Here is a 20,051-nt window from a genome sequence, read left to right on the forward strand (position 1 = left end):
AGATAAGGTCCTATGTTGAACAATAATGATAGTCTATATATCCATTTTCATATCTATTCATCTGTATTTATTTTCTAACAATTCATACAAGCTAATATGGAATAAGTGTTTACAGTATTATTCTTTTTAGTAAGAGTTTACCATTGTTGATATTTTTAATTAAACTATTTATTTTTTTAAAAGAAAAATTATAATTGTGTTAACATACAATAAGAAATTAAGAATACATATTTGCCTTTATTTTTATTTTATAATTTTGTGTATTCTTCCTTCAAGACAATTTCATTTTTTATCTTTCTTGAAAAATAGTCCTTACATGATGAGATCATATATATATATTAAGAAATGTGTTTGTTCTGGTAGGTTGAAAAATAGATGCATACTGCTATAATAAATACATGGATTAATAAGAAACTGACAGATGAATTATATAATCTACATCAACAAATAATTTTTATTTTGTAAAATGTATTATATATTTTTTAATATAAAAATACTAAAAGACTATCCGAATTTATTATTTTTGGTTATAAATTAATTATTAATATTTAAAATTATGAATTAAAAAAATTAAATTAATAGTTAAAAGTAGTGGCCAAAAATAATAAATTATAATAATTCTAAAATACTTTTTTATTTTAATATGAATATATCCTTTAAATTAATTATTAAAATACTAAAATATCCTATCTATTGTCTCCATGCATAGAGACCCTATTTCCATACCTGAGTCAAGATATGTGTATTGAGCTTTTTATATTAACGAGCATCATCGAAATATTAGTGCAAATATATATAATCCGTATTATGATAAAAATTCAAAACATGAAAAAAATATACAATAATATTGACAGAGACTAAATTCTCAAAGTAATTTTTGAGATTCATCCTTTGTACTAAAATTGTTTTTGAGATTCCAATCGTATCAGTTATGTCTTTGAGATTAAAAAAATTGCACCATATTAATCTCGGATTCGTTTTTTGTTAACGACACGCTGACATGACTTGATGATGTGACCTTTAGTGACACGTGTTATTTTATAGTTTGACTACGTGTAATGATATGACGATGTGTTGGTCAGTGACATAAAATGCTGACGTGGATGATTATGCTATGTGTCACAATGCTATTTTGTCACATGTCGAATTCTGTCACGTGTTACAATATTATTTGTCCACATATCATCTATTATGTTATCGTTACATATGCACTAAATTAGTCTCTTACTTTACATTAAATGACTCATTTTAATCCCTAAAATTAAATGTCAGTGCACTAAATTAGTCTCTTCATTAGTTGTTTTTCCTTTTTTTATAAATTCAAAATTTTTAATATCTTTGAATAAACTAATTTTAATTTTATCTTTTCACAAGTTATTTAAATACAAGTACTTTTATAAAATATTTTTAAAATTTTAGTTTTAGTTATACAAATTTTTTTAAAAATATTTTATTAAAAGAATTATATGAGATATTGATATTGATTTAGTAAAGAGTGTAAGTTAAGAATATAATAATATTTTTTAATACAAACTTTTTAATATTTAATACCTTAATAAATATTTTAAGAATATTTGATAAGTTACTTGTTAACTAATATAAATTTATTATTCCCATCCGTTTTAAGAATGTCTGATTCCTCATATAATTGACTTCTCACTAAATTAATAAGACAGATTTATACTGTCGATTATAATAATTCATTTTATCTATAACTTAGCTAAGCGACCTTTTCATATATTACACTATTAATTAATATAAGCATTTATTGTAATCATGGCTTGAACAGTATTAAAACAGATACAAATAAACACAAAAGGTAATAATAAATTTTGGATTTAACTAACACGTGCTCTAATGATAAAAGTTAAAATCATTAATTAAAAAATTTATTATAAAAAATTATATAATAAAAAATATAATTAAAATTAGTGTATAAAAAATATTGAGAATTTTAAATTTAAAAAAAAACTGAGAAAAAACTTACGAAGGGAATAATTTAGTGCACGACATTCAATTTCAGAGATTAAAATGAGTAAATTGATGCAAAGTAAGGGACCAATTTGGTGCCATATGTAATGATGACATAGTGGATGACATGTGAACAAATAACATTGTGACACATAGCATAATCCGACACGTGGCAAAATAACATTGTGACACATGACATAACCATCCACGTCAGCATGCCACATGTCGCTAACCAACACATCATCATATCGTTACACGTGGCCAAATTATATGAGGTGACACGTGTCACCAAATGTCTATGTCATAATGCTATGTCAGCGCGTCGTTAATGGAAAACGAATCCGGGACTAATATGGTACAATTTTTTCAATCTCAGAAACATAATTGATACAATTAGAATCTTAGGGACGATTTTGGTATACGCCGTCAATCTTAAGGACCAATTTAAAAATTTAGTCTATTATTAATAGATATAGGAAAGGCTAAAAAGGCAAAAAACTATTTTAGTACCAATTTTTCAAGACACATTTCCACTAAAAAAATTGGATAAAAAGGTTGTTTCAAATACATACTTGCAGAAATTTATATTTATCATACTATATATAAAATTTAATTGAACGACAAATACTTAATCTTCTTTTTGTAGTTTGTGGGTAGATGGCTGATGCGGAATTTATAACCACAAACTAATCGGCAAGTGTATCGGGTCGTACCAAGTAATACCTCAGGTGAGTGAGGGTCGATCCCACGAGAATTGATGGATCAAGCAATAATGATTGAGTGATTGGCTTAGTCAGACAAACAGAAAATGGTGTTTGAGAGTTCAAAAGCATTAAACAGTAGATTCAGAATATCAGAAGGCGGGCAGTAAATAAGTTGAGAATAATATATGAAGAAACAGTTAAGGCTTCAGAGTTATCTATTTTCCTGTTTGACTTTTCTTACTAACTATTTTAATCATGCAAGATTTAATTCATGGCAAACCATATGTGACTAAACCCTAATTCCTTAGACCTTTTTAGTCTCCTCTAACTCTCATCAACTGCCAATTCCTTGGTCAATTAATTTCAATTAGAGGGTGAAGTTCAATTCTAGTTATATGCCACAGAAATCCTAATTACCCAAATATAAGAGGATTATATGTCACGTATCCCGTTAAATGCATATAATTAGAAATTTAGGAGAATATGTTTTCAAGCTGTTGTTCAAGTAAAGAGCTTTTCCAAGTTATACAAGAACTCAATTAGAAAGAGGGTCATACTTCCGTTCCACCCAAATTCATAAGATAAAGAACGAAAACAATTTTTGAATTATAAATCAGTACATGAATTAAAATAAAAAAATAATAGAATCAATACATACAATAGACAGAGCTCCTAACCTTAACAGTGGAGGTTTAGTTGCTTATGGTTCAGAATGGAAACTAGGATTCTCTTAACTGTAAATTTGGAATAATGTGGAATCCTCCCTGAGAAGAGAAGTTTCTTTTTCCTTTTATATCTAATCCTAATTAATTTAAAAATCTATTTTCTAAAACTAAAATAATATCTTTTTCTATTTTAAAATAAAATACAAATTTAATCAAAATTAATTAAACTATACGTGCAGCCTTTGGATTAAGATTGGGGACCACTGGTATTATCAGGATCCACGCTGAACTTGGAAATTTTCAAGTTCAGCATGGAGGAGGCAGTGGCGTCTTTAGCGTGTTACTTTGAATCCACGCTGAACATGGCTTTTCCCAGGTTCAGCATGGAGAAGGCAGCATGTGCTTCCCTGGGAGTTCTCAAATTCACGCTGAACTTGGCAGGAACCAAGTTCAACGTGGAGGATGCAGAGGTTGCGGGAGGTAAAATGTGCACTATTATATATCGTTGGAAAGTCCTGGAAGTTAGCTTTCCAATGCCACTAGAATAACGTCAATTGGACCTCTGTAACTCAAATTATTCTCGTTTGAGTGCAAGGAGTTCAGGATTGACAGCATCATTCGCTTTCTTCCTTTTCTGATACAGAACTCCGTCAAATCCCTCCGAATGCTACCTAAAATAAAAAAAATTGTGCACAACTTAAAGTAGCATCCATAGTGGCCAAAAGATATTTAAATTTTGATTAAACTTAGTAATTCAAGTGCAAATTCACAAGGAAAAGATAGATAAGATGCTCACGCATCACAACACCAAACTTGAATTGTTGCTTGTCCTCAAGCAACCGAAATAAGTGCATGATTAAAATGTGAATTTACATGAGAAGTGAGAGTTTAGTCATGCTCAAGTCTATTCTTAAAATGGGGTTTATTCATTGTAACTCTAAACAGTTTTGGCATCTTACTCTCCCTTGAATCAGAGGGATGTCAGTGTCATTCGGAATTAGAATTCGGATTATATTATGAATTCTCTAATCTTTATACTCCAATTTAATCCTTGAACACAGCAAAATTTACTTTAATTCTCTTTTCTTTCGTGCTTTGCACCTTGAGCCTAGCCATGACTTTAAATGTTTTGTCTCAAGCTTTACTTGACACAGAAACACCACAAGCACTTGACTGGGGAACTCTTTCTAAATTCTGATTTTTTTTTTAAGTTACTCCCAGACAGTGGTGCTCAAAGCCTTTGGCGTACTCTGCTGAATGCATTTGGTCAGGACTATAAATATTCTGTCTCAAAGGTTACTTGAAACAAGAATACCACAAGCATATAACTAGGAAAACAACTCTTTGAGCTTTTGATTATTTCAGACTCTCTAGTCATTGATGCTCAGAGCCTTGGACCTTGCTTTTATGCTTATTTTGCTATCTCTTTTGCTTTAAGGATTAAATTTTTGTTTATTTCAGAGAAGTCATAATAATTCTCTAAATCCCTGTTCCTCATACATCAACATCCCTTAATTCAACTTCAAATATGCTCTATTTATGTCATTCATTCAGAGTTACAAATAACACCATTACAATTAAGTAAATATGACTAATCTTAGATATAAACTCACTCTTTTCATGCATTACATCACTTTTTTTTTCTTTTCTTTTGATTTTCAAGCTCAGTGAGTAATACATGAGACACCTTTTTTTTTTTTGCATAAAACTCAAATAACAAGAGGAACATTAAATAAAACTAGACCCTAAGAATTGAAATAGTAATTGATCATGCACTAACAAAATAAACAAAAAACAGGAACCTAATATAGTAAGAACGGGAAGGAATATAGAATGAAAAGAACTCAACCACCTCAGTTATCCTAGTGGCCGTTTCATTCTTCAGGCTGTGCTCCTTCATGAAGATGTTTCGCCTCCCTTTGGTGTCAATAAACAGAAAATCCACAAGCAAAGCGACAACACCAAACTTAAAAGTTTGCTTGTCCTCAAGAAAAGAAGAAAGAGAACGTGAATGCTCGGTTGAAAAGAGGGTGATATGCGTGAGGGTGGTTGGCTTTGTTTGTTGAACGGGACAATGTAGAAGGCCGCGGTGGGGAATGGAAGGGCAGGTGTGTAGTGGAGTTCGTGGGTGTGTTAGGAAGGAGTTGGGGTTTATATAGAATGAAAAGGGGTAGTGGTTATATAGGAGGGGGTTTGGGGAAGAGGTGTTGGCTTGAATGGGGAATTAATGAGGGGGTAGGTGGGGTGGTCACGGGAATTAGGGAGGGAGTGTTGGAGGGCATGGAATAGATGGGGGAAAGGGAGAGGGAATCAGGGAAGGTCACGAGAAAGAGAGGGGATCAGGGAGGGTTGAGCAGCCTTCACGTTGAACGTGGTAAACACCAAGTTCAGCGCCAACCGCCAATGTTCCCGAATGCAATTCCCTTTGTATGCATGCATCCACGCTGAACTGGGAAAATTCCAAGTTCAGCGTGGAGTCTGGCTCTTGTTCACGCTGAGTACGTCGTTCTCCACGCTTCCCAAGTTCAGCGTGGGTCTTAAACCAAAAACACGCCAATTACGTCGTATGCCATGCTGAACTTGAAATTTTCCAAGTTCAGCATGGACTTGGCAGAGACTCCCTTCCAAATTACACGCACATGCCACGCTGAACTTGGAAAATTCCAAGTTCAACGTGGAACTGGCAGACTCAACCTTCTCCAGAGTGTTCAAAAATTTTTCTAAGTGTCCGATTCCTGTTCTAAAAAATTTTGCATGATCAAGCATACGTAAAACAAAGGAAAAATAGTAAAACTCAATAAAAATCAAATAAATAATAAAATCAATGCAACGAAAAATTAACTAAGGATACAAAATTATCGGGTTGCCTCCCGACAATGCTTCTTTACCGTCACTAGCTTGACGGTCAGCTCCTCTAAGGAGGAGGATCATAGGGGCTCAGCTCTTCACCCCTTACTTTGAACTTCTTTCCCGTGTCTCCATAAATTAGCTCAATATGCTCTAGAGAGAGGATTCTGTTTACTGTATAAATCCACACTGGATTGCTAGTCAACACCACCTTCATTCCTGGGGAGAAATCTTCAGTGGGGATCTTTTTGTTTCTCCATCCCCTGGGTACTTTCTTCTTTTTGGGGACCTCTTCCTTGGTGGATGATGCATTCCCGACACCAAACTTAGGTTTGATGTCAGGAGAAATTTTATTGGTTGTCACTAAAGGAGGTTTGAGCTGCAATTTTTGCTGTGCATCATCAGGGGGTTCTTGAAGGTTTTGATCAATAAGCTCAGTCTGCATGCACCTTTCTTCTTCACCTGCTAAATGTATATCTTTGAAGACGTGAAAGATTAGTTGCTCATCATGCACTCTAAGTATTAATTCACCCACTTCTACATCAATTAGAGCTCTCCCAGTGGCTAGGAATGGTCTTCCTAGAATTATAGAGGCATTCTCATCCTCCCCCGTCTCAAGAATCACAAAATCTGCTGGGAGGAAGAACTTACTCACTTTGACCAAGATATTCTCCACTAATCTATATGCAGACTTCATAGATTTGTCTGCCATCTGTAATGCTATCCTTGTGGGTTGTGCCTCTTAGATTTGTAACTTTTTCATCACAGACAAGGGCATTAAATTGATGCTTGCTCCCAGATCACATAATGCTTTCTCAAAGGTTGTGCTCCCAATGGTGCATGAAATTTGAAAGTTCCCTGGATCCGGCATCTTCCTTGGCAAGTTATTCTGAATGATGGTACTGCATTCTTTAGTCAGGACCACTATCTCATCTCCCTTTAAAGGCTTCTTCTTTGACAACAACTCCTTCATGAACTTGACATAGAGAGGCATTTGCTCCAAAACCTCAGCAAAAGGAATATTAATTTGCAACTCTCTGAAGACTTCCAAGAACTTTGAAAACTGCTTGTCCTTGGTCTCCTTTTGAAGTCTCTGAGGATATGGCATTTTAGGCTTATACTCAGGAGCCTTTGGCAGTGTAGGATAAGTGTCAAGAGAGTCTGGGAATGGGTTGTCCGCACGCTTTGGAGGGACGTGCTCTACTTCTTCCTTCTTCTCCTCTGGAGCTTCCTTTTCAACTGGCTCCTCATTAACGTGTGCTTCCGTACTTGCCAATTGTCCACTTATCAAGGTGATAGCTTTGCATTCCTCTCTTGGATTTGGAATTGTGTTACCAGGAAGGCTATTAGTGGTCCTCTGATCAATTTCATTAACTTTTGTGGCTAATTGACCCATCTGAATCTCCAAGTTCTTGATTGATGCTCTGGTTTCCTATCTAAATTTTGCCAATATTGCTTCCAAATCATTGTTTTGCTGGGGTTGAGAAGTTGCTTGCTGAGATGACTAAAACTGGTGGTTATTAAAATTATTCTGTTGAAAACCACCTTGAGAATTATTATAAAAATTCTGTGGCCTCTGAGGTTGCTCTCTCCACCCAAAATTTGGGTGATTTCTCCACCCCTGATTGTAGGTCTTAGAATAGGGATCATTATTGGGATTTCTAGGAGCACTCCCCATGTAATTGACTTGTTCAGAAGAAGATTAAGTATAATCATAATTATCATTTTGTACAAAATTACCTGTCATGTCATAAGAGACTTCTTGAGGTGAATTTTGGGTGTTGATAGCTAAGACTTACATACCACCCATCTGCTGAGTAAGTAGATTTATTTGCTGAGACATAAGCTTGTTCTGAGTAAGAATAGCATTAAGAGCTTCTACTTCCATAACACCCTTCTTCTGAGGAGCCTCAGAGTTCACAAGATTCCTGTTAGATGAGTATAAATATTGGTTGCTAGCAACTAATTCAATAAGCTCAATAGTCTCCTCTGGTGTCTTTTTCTTGTGAAATGAACCACCTGCAGAATTATCTAAACACATCTTGGACATTTCACCTAAACCTTCATAAAAGATATCTAGTTGGGTCCATTTGGAGAACATGTCCGGAGGGCATTGCCTAGTCAGTAGCTTGTATCTCTCCCAAACTTCATAAAGAGTTTCACCATCCTTCTGCCTGAAAGTCTGAACCTCCACTCTAAGCTTAGTCAGCTTCTTTGGTGGGAAAAAGTTAGTAAGAAACTCAGTAACAACCTTGTCCCAAGTATCCAAACTCTCCTTGGGTTGGGAATCTAGCCATAGCTTTGCTCTATCCCTCAGAGCAAACGGGAAGAGCATGAGTTTGTACACCTCAGGATTCACTCTATTTATCTTCACAGTATCACAAATCTGCAGAAAATTAGAAATAAATGGATTTGGGTCTTCTTGGGAAAGACCATGATACTGGAAGTTTTGTTGCACCAGGGTGACCAATTATGGCTTCAACTCAAAGTTGTTCGCAGCTATAGGAGGCACCACAATGCTTTTTCCATAAAGATATGCAGTAGGAGCAGAGTAAGAGCCAAGCACTCTCCTAGGTTGCTCATTCCCATTCGGATTTGCCATATTGGCATCAACAGCATTATTATGATCCATAGTGGATTCTGCAGTCTTGCTTGTTGCAAACGCCGCCTAAAAGTCTTTTCAAATTCAGGATCAAAGTCTAAAAGAAGTTCCTTGTTCCTGTTCCTGCTCATAAATAGATAGAAAACAAGAAAAGATGGGATTCTCTACGACGGAGTGCAGAGAATTTCCAATGAGGTAACTTGTGTAAAGAAATAAAATAAAATTACTAGTAAATTTAGGACAAATTTTTTTTTAATTATGGAGCTAAATAAATAAGAAAAATAAAAATAAAAATAACTAGAAAATGCCAAACTTAATTTCAGAAATTGAAAAAAAATAATTGAACAAAAAATTCAAAAATTAAAATCAAGAATTAAATAAACTAAAAAATAGGAAAATAAAATTTATGCAAGGAAAAGAACGAAGTAATATGAAATAACACAAAAAAAAAAAAGAGCAACGGAAGCGAATGAAAATAAGATGAATAAGGTAAGCTAACGACGTTCATGAATTAATTAAAAAATATTAAAAGGGAAGTAAAATAAAACAAACGAAGACAGGAGGTGGGTGTGGACGAAACTAAAGAAGAAAATAAAATAATAAAATAGAAAATAAAAGATAATAATACTAAAAAAATTAATTAAAAAAATTATCTAATTTAAGCAATCAAACAACGAGTGGTTGTCAATCACAGTCAATCTCCGGCAACGGCGCCAAAAACTTAGTGCGAAATTTATAACCACAAACTAACCGGAAAGTGCACCGGATCGTACCAAGTAATACCTCAGGTGAGTGAGGGTCGATCCCACGAGAATTGATGGATCAAGCAATAATGATTGAGTGATTGGCTTAGTCAAACAAACAGAAAATGGTGTTTGAGAGTTCAAATGCATTAAACAGTAGATTCAGAATATCAGAAGGCAGTCAGTAAATAAGTTGAGAATAATATATGGAGAAACAGTTAAGGCTTCAAAGTTATCTATTTTTCTGATTGACTTTTCTTACTAACTATTTTAATCATGTAAGATTTAATTCATAGCAAACCATATGTGACTAAACCATAATTCCTTAGACCTTTTTAGTCTCCTCTAACTCTCATCAACTGCCAATTTCTTGGTCAATTAATTCCAATTAGAGGGTGAAGTTCAATTCTAGTTATATGCCACAGAAATCCTAATTACCCAAATATAAGAGGATTATATGTCACGTATCCCGTTAAATGCAGATAATTAGAAATTTAGGAGAATATGTTTTCAAGCTGTTGTTCAAGTAAAGAGCTTTTCCAAGTTATACAAGAACTCAATTAGAAAGAGGGTCATACTTCCGTTCCACCCAAATTCATAAGATAAAGAACGAAAACAATTCTTGAATTATAAATCAGTACATAAATTAAAATAGAAAAATAATAGAATCAATTCATACAATAGACAGAGCTCCTAACCTTAACAGTGGAGGTTTAGTTGCTCATGGTTCAGAATGGAAACTAGGATTCTCTTAACTGTAAATTTGGAATAATGTGGAATCCTCCCTGAGAAGAGAAGTTTCTTTTCCCTTTTATATCTAATCCTAATTAATTTAAAAATCTATTTTCTAAAACTAAAATAATATCTTTTTCTATTTTGAAATAAAATACAAATTTAATCAAAATTAATTAAACTATGCGTGTAGCCTTTCGATTAAGATTGGGGACCACTGGTATTATCAAGATCCACGATGAACTTAGAAATTTCTAAGTTCAGCGTGGAGGAGGTAGTGGCGTCTTTAGCGTGTTACCTTGAATCCACGCTGAACTTGGCTTTTCCCAGGTTCAGCGTGGAGGAGGCAGCGTGTGCTTCCCTGGGAGTTCTCAAATCCACGCTGAACTTGGCAGGAACCAAGTTCAACGTGGAGGATGCAGATGTTTCTGGAGGCGAAATGTGTATTATTATATATCGTTGGAAAGCCCTAGAAGTTATATTTCCAATGCCGCTAGAATCACGTCAATTGGAGCTTTGTAGCTCAAGTTATTCCCGTTTGAGTGCAAGGAGTTCAGGATTGACAGCATCATTCGCTTTCTTCTTTTTCTGCTACAGAACTCCGTCAAATCCCTCCGAATGCTACCTGAAATAAATAGAATTGTGCACAACTTAAAGCAGCATCCATAGTGGCCAAAAGATATTTAAATTTTGATTAAACTTAGTAATTCAAGTGCAAATTCACAAGAAAAATATAGATAAGATGCTCACGCATCAATGGCCAGTTAAAAAATTTAGTTGTTTGAGATATAATAAATTAATATATAATTTTTTTAATTGTAGACTGTCTTGGGAGTGCTTTTAATTTGATGCTTGAGGTTTCACCAGCTCGTCTATTCATTGCATCTCCAACGTTTGCAGTTGATTTGAACCATACATATGATGACGGTTCTGGAGCATTGGAGAACTGTTTGTTCCGACATCTGACAGTTGAAATGGCTAGTTCTCCTGTCATGATTCCTAATTGTGTAGGGTTGGGTGAACCTAATTGAGTTGAGAATGCAATGCGAGATGATGATTTGGCCAAGGAGCCTGTCGATATAGTTGAAGACAGTGATGACGAAACAAGGAGCAATCCACATACACAGCATGACCCATCAAGTTCCGACACACAACAATATCCTTTGCACTTTTTAACCCTAAACTTGGAGGCTATAGGGCAATAGTCAGACGTAGATGCTGCTTTTGGGGGGTCAAGGATTGCATCATGGAACCGCTCCTACAGAATTTCAGATTGGGCAATCATTCCAGAATAAAGAGGAAGCTTAATGACTTGCATCATCTACCTCTTTCTCTCATAAAAAAGGGGCCATAGAAGTGATGAATTCTCATTCATTTAATGCATTGACAAGAGCTATATCATAACATTATAAGACTTTGCTTTGAAATGAGTTCTTGCTTGGATTTCAGGTGAAAAGAGCAACAAAAGAGGAAGAAAACAAGCAAAAGGTGACTGGGCATTTGTGTGGGGTGTGCCACTTGAAGCAAACAACATGATCTTAAAATGGGTGTGGCACGCCACTGCTGGGCATGGCACGCCAACTATGATCTCCAGAAGAAGCTTTTCAAGTTGCACAATTGGCGTGGCACGCCACTGCTGGATGTGGCATGCCAACTATATTTTCCATACAGCAATTTTGAGGATTTATCATGGGCGTGGCATGCCACTGCTGGGCGTGGCACGCCAGGCATGTTCCCCAGAAAAGGATTTTCAAGTCTCACTATGGGCGTGACACGCCAACTATATTTTCCAGAAAGAAGTTTTGAAGATTTATTATGGGTGTACAGACTGACTAGGTTAGTTCGGGTTCCAGATTAGGGGCTTTCTTTATGGGCCAGGACCCGGAGCGTCATATATCTGTATGTATGTATGTATATATATATATAGTAATAAGCGGTATAAGTTGGTACACCGACTTGACTTCTGTAAGACTCTTGCTTATAATGTTTGTGATGTAAATTATTATATTTATCTTACTTGCTGCTTTATTCATTGGTTTTTTGTAATTCTATATGTGAATGTTTAAGTTTTTCAAAATCCGTCGTTCGTACAAAGATTTTCACGTATAAGAGAAAAAGTTTTACAAGAAAAATCTATCTCGTTCTAACACGACTACAGGCTTAATAATCAGTAATAGTTAAGTTTAGGAAGGCAAGTTAGTAGTGCTCGATTTTCAGTGTGATCATGACATACTGAAAATTGGATCGTTACACTAACCGCCATGCGATCTCATCGTCACCGCCTACCAAACCTCCTCAATCTCAGTAGAAAACACAAGTAATTCATACAAGTAAAGTACAAGTAATTATCAAGTATAGCAAGTAAATCAAGAAACACTTAAGCAGGTTATACAATTAGGCATATTATGCAAGTAAACAAAGCAAGCAAACACATAGTAATGCATATGATGAATGCATGTCCTACTGGCTGTGATATCACATTATCGGTTCAACTGCCAACCCGACACATTCCCATGGGAATTTTGCCTTTCGGTCACGAATATAAATGGGAACCCCCAGGGATATCGTGTCCGGCACACTGTCTAGGGATATAGTGCCCGGCAAACTCTTGTGATTCCGAAAGGATGCGAGCGGAATACTCAGCCACAGACCTCACATCTCAACATAAGCAAGATAAACCACCGTCCTTATGCCACCGTTGCAACCTCGACAAGCGGGATTAACCACCATCCTTGCCAGGCACATAACGTCTCAACAATACCAATACAAAACAATATTCCTCCATATTCCATGAGTGATCACTTTCAGTATTCAATATTTTCTCATTTATCTTCGAGTCCCAGACTCATCACAAACATTTTCAATTCTTATTCCCACAGCTCGCCATACTCACATCAATATAGTACTCTCCCAATCCACATAACTATTCCATCCTCAGTACTCTAAAAAACGAAGTCTCCGTCTTCTAAATTAATATAGAAATTCACTTATTTAAGTCACTAATTTTTCTCTATTAATCTTAGGACCTAATTACTAGATAATACTCTTAAACAGTAATTTAAAGAAGTTTAGAAAGTTAGAGAACCCTTGAAAACGAAAAAAAAATTATTATTCAGCAAAACAAGGGTCTCGCGTACACAAGACCCTGTCCCGCATACGCATGCAGAAAAAATTGGGTGGTCGCGTACGCAACCCCCTGCTTATGTGGCGTGTTAAGTTCTCACATACGCAAGGGTCAAAATTTTGATAGTTTGCATATGCAAGCAGTGCTCGCATACGCGACATGCCCAACCCGAATAGAATGCTCACGTTGCATGCACTGTGTTGTGTACGCATGCTGTACCAGACTTGGAAAAATCTTAAGCTGCAGAATTTCAATTTTAAACACCAAACTTTAAACGTTCATAACTTCCTCTGTAAAATTCTATTTTCCTCAAATTTTATATCATTTTAAAGCTATTGACATAACCTTTAATTTAAAACAAAGATAATCAAATTTTAAGATTTGATTCTCAAGTTATGATCTGTCAAAGTTCATCAAAAATCAAGTTTCACAAAATCAACAAGGTTCTCTAAATTTCAAAACTCCACGACCAAAACCATTTCATAAACATTCTAATGTACACCAAATATTACCATTCATGCCCACAATCACATCCCTATGTCTCTTCACTTACCAATTGACTTCTTCCATCATTTTAAACCTATTTCATTCAACTTCTCCAACATAATTCAACAAAAATCCACGATTTCTACATCAAGATTCTACTATTAGCAACTTTAACACACTCTACATCAAGATTCTACTATTATCATAAAGTCTCAAAATTACAATAATCTAACCTCAATATCAACAATTTTCATCACATGTCATCAAAATGATCATCACCATCATTTAACATCACCACACATCATCAATTTAACAATTGTCAACAACCAATTTCAATCCTATCCTAAGATTCACTGGCCTAAGTGTCCAAAAATATTACATATTACATAGAGAAAATCGAAATCATCCCGTGGCCGATTCTCAATATACACAAAATATCAAATTTGATTCCAATCAAGCTTTCAACTAAAACCAAGCCACCAATTCAAGACCAAATGCTCCCAAATAGTTAAGACAACTCCACAAATTACTCCATTCAAGCTAAAATCATATAAATCACCATAAATCAACCTAGAGTTTATCAAATTCACAAATCCACAAAGGTAAAGAATTTTCTTACCTTTTTTTTATGGTATTTGGGACACAAACCATCAATAGTTCAACCTTAGATACCACCTAATCAATCAAAAATACAAAATCTACTTAATACTCAAACGTAAAATTTCGAATTTGTTAGGGCTGAAATCTGGGCAAGGATTTTCAAAAATATTACCACTTTGGTTAGATAAAACTAATGGGCTGAGTGAGAGTTTCACGTAGGCGCAAACCGTTCGCAAATCGAAGCACTATAGCTCAACTTACAAGCAAAAGAGTGAGGAAGTGAATAGTATTCTTCTTCTCTTCTCTAATCCTACCACCTGCTGAGTAGGTTGAGTTATGAAGTCTGAAGTGGCTGAAATGACCTTTAATGAGAGTATTTATATGTTGGGCTTGGTCCGGTCCAACCCGTTAGTATTTTTGGCACATTTGACCCAATTTTAGGCCAAACTTTTAGAATTAGTGTTCGATTTTTAACTTTAATTATTTTCCTATATTTTTCTACCGTTTTTACTGCTCTCACACAGTATCGGACAGATTTAAGCCGGTACAACCGGCTAATTTACCGGTACGCATTTTTACGTCATTTTTTCATAGAAAATTACATTTTTCAACTCAAAAAAATCTACTAAATCCAAATATCATATTTAAATTTTCTAATTAATATTCTAAATTTTTAAAATCTATTTTAAATAATTAAATTATTTTAATTAAACAGTTAATTAATTACGATTCTTACATCAAACTTCCAAAATTGTTCATTACCACATCAAAACATCTAAAATTCATTAATTATGGTATCTAAAACACCTCAATTCTAACGGCAGAAAAAATAATACATCATAATATCCAAAATTAGGGTCACACTATGGTACAGATTTATTTGTACAGATATTTTTTTTTAATTCACAAACAAAACAGCACACATGTAATCTGAGTGTTTACAAATCTGCAAGATGACTTAAGAAAGAGAAAGTAGAATTATAGTTAGAAGAGTTAATACACTAATAGTTTAATTACAAAATGTTGTTTTTATCAAGAAAAGAGAAAAAGAAATATGAAACAACATGAAATTCATTCTTAAAGATGAGTATGGATATATAGAAGGGGAAGTGTGAGACACCCTCTCCAAATATTAAATACACTTTATCCTTCGTATGTTTTTTTAACTCTTTTAATGTTAAAATTCTTTTTTTATTGTATTTAAAAAATAAGATTCATTATTAGAATATTATTTATTGTATTTTTAGAATAAAGGAATTGCACTCATAAATTTAATATATCTTTTTAAAAAATAATTAAAGCATTGTTAAATTAGTTTGAACTTAAAAAAATAATTGAAAAAAAAACATTAATTTAATAATAACTGAATTTATTTTATTTTGACTAACGAATGAACATACAGTAATAATAATACTCCAAATTAATTTTTAATAATTTTGTTTCAAATAAATTAGTACTTAAAAAATAAATATTAACATAATAGTTAATTAGATAAATCAGTTCAAATAATATAAGAGGACAAATTAATTTCTTTTATCCTCAAATTTTAAAATTATTGTAATTTAAAAATTTTAATTTATCAAGTTTTTCAAACCAAAATAAATTGATCCAATCCAAATAGTATTTACTAGAATAGAATGGATAAAAAAATTCAATTAATATAACATAAATTCTTATCATTTGAATTAAAAAATCTAATAAAATTAAATTCAAATTATAAGAATTTATGTTATATTAATTAAATTTTTTTTATCCATTCTGATTCTAGTAATTATTATTTGGATTGGATCAATTTATTTTGATTTGGAAAACTTGATAAATTACAAATTTTAAATTACAATAATTTTAAAATTTAAAATTTAGATAAGATGTAATTTAAATTGCAAAAACTTTAAAATTTAAAACCTGGATGAAAAAATTAAGAATTAATCTCCACATATAAGCATTTTTGTTATACAAGTTTTACAAGTCTATATACTCACTTACCCTTAAAACGCACCTTTTATGGCACGTCTAGTCCACACGCCTCCTTAACAGATTTTTCAATCAATCAACGCGCGAATATATAACTTTCTTTTTCGAAAGGATTTCGTTTCGTTTTTCAAATATCTTCTGTGTTTTCTTACCTTCTCTCTTTGATCTCTTTCATGCGTTTCTCTCTGCGTTCTCCTTCGCCGTTTACGTGCGTTTCTCTCTGTGTTCTCTTTCTTCGTTTTTCTCGATTTTCATTGTTTCTGAAATCAAGCTTTGATATCATTTTGAAGATAATGGATGATTCAAATTCAGATTGTCAGCTAAACCAGAATGAAGTGGATTTTAAATTTGAATCCAATGAAGTTTCTGAGGTGTGGTTTAATTCCAGTTAATATTTTTATTAGTAGTTTATGATTGTGGTGCTGAATAATATTGTGAACCTTGCCTGTGAAATTTTCTGTTCATTGTTTGTTGTTTGAATTGAATGTAATGTACTAGTTCTGATGAATTTTCTGCATTTTATATCATACTTTCGGGTGTAGATCAGGAATATTTTGGGTGTACCTTTTTTGGGTGTATTTTGCAATCCCTCTGTGATGTTGATGATACGCCTGTATTTTTTTTAATTACATAACATTATATGAGTTCAAAATGATATTTAAGTTCAAAATTTTGCTAGAAGCACTAATCACATTCGAATTCAATGATATATACCCAAAAATTGGCCATATATACCCAAATATAAGTTCACTTGAAATACAGTACAAATTTTATATGTATATAATAAACTCACTTCTAAACATACAAACATGCACAAAAACAGATGAAAAAGCACGTTAAACCATTCACTAAAAGTACGTAAAACAGTATAATCGACTTGAACAAATTTACCATAACCTTAATATCTACTTTAAACCAACTTAACATATAATGAATCTACTTAATAAAAGAGAAATACGACGATATAATGCTTCATTTTCAAAATCAGAAAGAGAAATTTAAAAAACCTAGAAGATTAGTGAAACAGTACCTTGAATAATGTTTCTTTTTTTTGTGTTTTTTTATGAAGATTTTGATACTTTCTTGTTGATTTCGTCGACTGTTGGCGAGGAGTTTGAAAGTTTCTTCAGAGTTTTCGAATGTGCCTTGAATCTCAACGGTTGCAGTTTTGATTGAGGAAGAAGAAGAAGAGTCGTTCATAACGGTGAGTAGCGCGCTTTGAAAACGGTTGAATAACGTGCGTGTTTAACACGCTTGATGAGTTGGGTGAGAGTAGTTTTTATTGGGTTTGACCCAACTTGTAGGACTTGTAAGCCAAAAATACTTATATATGTAACATAACTGTAAAATTAATATTCAAAATTTGGATGGACATAATGATAAAAATTCAAAGACAAATAAAATATTAGATGTATTAATATCTAATAAAATAATAAGATAACTTAAATCAGTTTGTAATAATTCTATTTAAAAAAGTGCCAATTTTATTCACTTTTTATAAAAATAATATGATAAAAGAATTATATTATCTAAAATTTGAGGATAGAAAAAATTAATTTATCCTCTTATATTATTTGAAACTGATTTATCTAATTTATAAATAGCATGAACTATTATGTTAATATTTATTTTTTAAGTACTAATTTATTTGAAACAAAATTATCAAAAATTAATTTGGAGTATTATTATTACTGGATGTTCATCCCTTAGTTAAAATAAAACAAATCCAGTTAATATTAAATTAATGTTATTTTTGTCAATATTTTTTTAAGTTGTTCAAACCAATTTAACAATACTTTAATTATTTTTTTAAAAAGATATATTAAATTTATGTGTGCAATTACTTTATTCTAAAAATACAATAAATAATATTCTAATAATAAATCTTATTTTAAAAATACAATAAAAAAGAAATTTTAACATTAAAAGGGTTAAGAAAACATATGAAGGGCAAAATGTATTTAATATCTGAAAAGAGTGTGTCACTCTGTCTCTTCTATATACACATACTCATCCTCAAAAATGAGTTTGATGTTATTTCATTTTTTTTTTCTTGATAAAAATAATATTTCGTAATTAAACTATTAAAATGTATTAACCATAATTCTACTTTCTCTTTCTTACGTTATCTTGCAAATTTATAAACACTCAGATTGACTACGTACATGTTGTTTTATATGAATAAAAAAATATATGTATAAATAAATCTGTACCTTCTAATTTCTCCCAAAATTATTATGTCCAACATAAAAACAATCATACGTTAAAGAAAGAATCATCGAATAATAATATTTTTTTGTGTTCAAAAGCATCCAAAACTCATAGAGCAAAACAATAGAGTAAACCAATTTCAAATACATGTAAAGACTGAAGGGGATGTCTTTGGTGGAAAAAGTATTTTTTGGATCTTGATGGACCAAATAAAAAAATACTATTTTAATGGCCAAGATGGCTCACGTACACCAATAGTTAAAAATTATATATTTCATCTAAAATTTAATAAATTTGCAAACTGGTTCAACATGATTTGGTTCGATTTGAGTTATAAAATTTGGTTTATTTATTTTTTGGACTAAATGAATTATTTTTTTATTCTGGTTCAACGATGTTTTTTTTTTTTTTTTTTTGAAGATCCGCCATGAGTGCAAGCTTAGTGTGTCACAGGGTAGCAGATGTTGAGTTGCAGGGACATGGATCGGGTTGATCTTGGTGTGCTGTTTTTTGGACTAAATGAGTTATTTTATTTTGTTCCAGTTCAACGATGTTACTTTTTTTTGAAGGTCCGCCATAAATGAAAAGTGCAAGCTTGGTGTGTCACAGGATAGCAGATGCTGAGTTGCAGGGAGATAGATCGAGTTGGTCATGGTGTGCTATTCTTTGGTTTGGGCCTCTTTTGGTCCTAATCCTGACAAAAAAACAGCGTAAATTTCAGCAGCAAAGGGAGCTTCTTGGAAGACGATGATTCAACGGCGGCGGCAATGAAAGGTCACCAGAATGTTCAGTGGTATGAGGGAGGACCGTCACGTGGTGGTGTCGGAGGAACACGGTTGGGTGTTCGTGGGGATCTATGATGGATTCAACGGCCCAGATGCGCAGTGCACAAGGAACTCAAGGGTTTGCTTTGGGATGATGGGGTTGATGGAAATTTTAATTTGAGAGTTAAAGATTCGATCTTGACAACTGGGGATGATGATAACGATACTTGTGCTGGCTGAATTGATCAACAAAATAATAATAACGGAAATGTTTAGTAACCAAAGAAAATCAGCCAAAAACAGTCATAATTTGCCTTATTTAACATTCACTAATTGTTACAATAAATAATTAATGATAAATAAGGCAAGTTCTGTCTGTTTTTTTTTTTTTTTGTCTACCTAACATTTCCCTAATAATAATATGAATGATGAAGATGGGTCATCTTATGCTACAAGTGGTGGTGGAGATTCTAATTTTGATGATCATGGTTTGAAGAGAAAAAAGCGTGGTGGAAATAGAAGTGGAAATGGAAGTAGTTCTAAGAACAAGTACAGAGGCGTGGTGAAAATGATAAATGTTGGAGATAATAGAGCTGTTCAGATGGCTGAGCTTGATTATTGGAGATCC

The 20,051-nt window shown here is 33.1% G+C and overlaps 1 non-coding gene across 1 annotated transcript; it reads left to right on the plus strand.

The window, feature by feature from the left end:
* The first annotated feature begins 8,283 nt into the window (after positions 1-8,283).
* On the plus strand, positions 8,284-8,390 carry LOC148574966 (small nucleolar RNA R71). The gene has a single exon (XR_015906470.1). It is a non-coding gene; the product is annotated as a small nucleolar RNA R71 (small nucleolar RNA).
* The last annotated feature ends 11,661 nt before the right edge of the window (positions 8,391-20,051 follow it).

The sequence above is a fragment of the Arachis ipaensis genome, chromosome B2 (genome assembly GCF_059453495.1).
Source record: "Arachis ipaensis isolate K30076 ecotype BB chromosome B2, ASM5945349v1, whole genome shotgun sequence".
NCBI classification, from domain to species: domain Eukaryota; kingdom Viridiplantae; phylum Streptophyta; class Magnoliopsida; order Fabales; family Fabaceae; genus Arachis; species Arachis ipaensis.